This window comes from Solanum tuberosum, unplaced genomic scaffold, assembly GCF_000226075.1.
Source record: "Solanum tuberosum cultivar DM 1-3 516 R44 unplaced genomic scaffold, SolTub_3.0 scf00046, whole genome shotgun sequence".
Lineage (NCBI taxonomy): Eukaryota > Viridiplantae > Streptophyta > Magnoliopsida > Solanales > Solanaceae > Solanum > Solanum tuberosum.
In genome coordinates this window covers 593,165-594,925 of record NW_006238971.1, presented here as the reverse complement: position 1 = coordinate 594,925, position 1,761 = coordinate 593,165, and positions in this window count along the sequence as shown.

Genomic DNA, 1,761 nt, shown 5'->3' with positions numbered 1-1,761 from the left:
TGAAGACAAGTTAAGGGTCATGTTTATGTCTTATGCCTAGTGTATATGCTACCTTTTGAAAGAAAAATATTGTCATGTTAAAAACAAAACAAAAAAAACACTAATCTCAATGCTTGTGAAATTTTTCCTAATATTACAAAGCCAAAATTGATCAACTTCTCTCCGAACTATATAATATATCTTTAATATTGTTCATTAATGCAAATTGTAAGTTCACAAGAAAACATAAAATACTTTGTTTACTTGGATTGATGAAATTACATAATTTGAATACTTATGAGATTTCAAGTCATAAGGGGTTGTCTTGTGACATTATTTTGTGATTTTCTTTAGGTGGGGGGGTCCTAAGATCACATGTCTAAGAAATGTCATGCCACATGAATACAAATATGAAACCAATCAAAGTTGATTAAAACGACAAAATAATTTCTCTATTTTAATTATTTTGATAGCTATATTAATAGCCTCAAATAATTATATATTATATACTCTTTCTTTGACTTCCAGAGCATGTCCCCTACATGAGACAAATTATTCACCTAGTCATTGTACATTCTTTGTACTAGTTGCTTTATATATATATTTATGTTTTTAGCGTAACTAATAAAGTTATCGTCACATGATCAGGAGGTTAAGGACTTGAGTTGTGAAAATAATTTTTCGTAGAAATGTAGGATTAGATTGTATATACATATTCTCCACCTATTCATTATACATTCTTTGTATCAGTTGCTATATACCTCATTTTTTAATGTAACTGATAAAGTTATTGACACATGATCAGGAGGTTAAGGATTTGAGCTGAGAAAACAATCTTCCGCATAAATGTATGTAATAGAGTTTTATGATTCGGTTTTTTTTCCTCCTCTAGTAATTTAGTTGGTAAGAAAAGGAACAATAATTTCTGAAATAAATATAAGAATATTTATTAGCAATTTTAAAATTTGTTGTATTATTTGTGGCAATATATTTATACGAGTTATAGTTGTTAGGACCAGTTTTTAATCTACTATTTCCTATTTTGAAAATAAAGATAGAAAATGATTGTGTGGGAAAACAATTTTGGGATGAAATATGAAAATACGATTCTCCAAAAGTCCTTTAAAATTGAGGTTAAAATTTAAAATAAAAGTTTAGTCACTGTGTAAAATCAAATGCATATTTTATATTTACCTTTTATATCTCGTTTTATCTAAATAAAAATCAAACATTTATCAATAAAATCATATCCATTAAATAATCTCGTTGCTATTTTAATCTCCTTATTATGATTCCGTCATTATAATTCTTATATAACTTGTTTACCAGCTAAACCATATATGCATTAAAGGAATTTTCGCCATGAATTCAGACACTTATTCCTTAATTTTTCTTAACATTAAATTCACGTGTGGAAATTACATTTAAAAAAAGTATTCAATCTCATCATTATTAAATAGATTCTCATAAAGATGTTTGAAAAATTGTGGTAAAAAAATGAGGAATTTTCGCATATAGCCACTCAAAAATAGTCTAACTACACTCCATAGCTATAGTTTGATAATTACAATTCGTAGCTACATGTTATAGGGAGGAGAGAGGCGAACGAGATTGAGAGAGAGGAGAGAGGCGAGTGAGAGAGGGCAGAAGTGAGAGAGATGTGAATTGTATATGTATATCGGTTAGATAATTGTATATTATACATATGTATTTGTATATATGGCAAGCAAGATTGGGAGAGGGAGGAGAGAGGCGAGAGAGAGAGGGCAGAGAGTGGGAGAG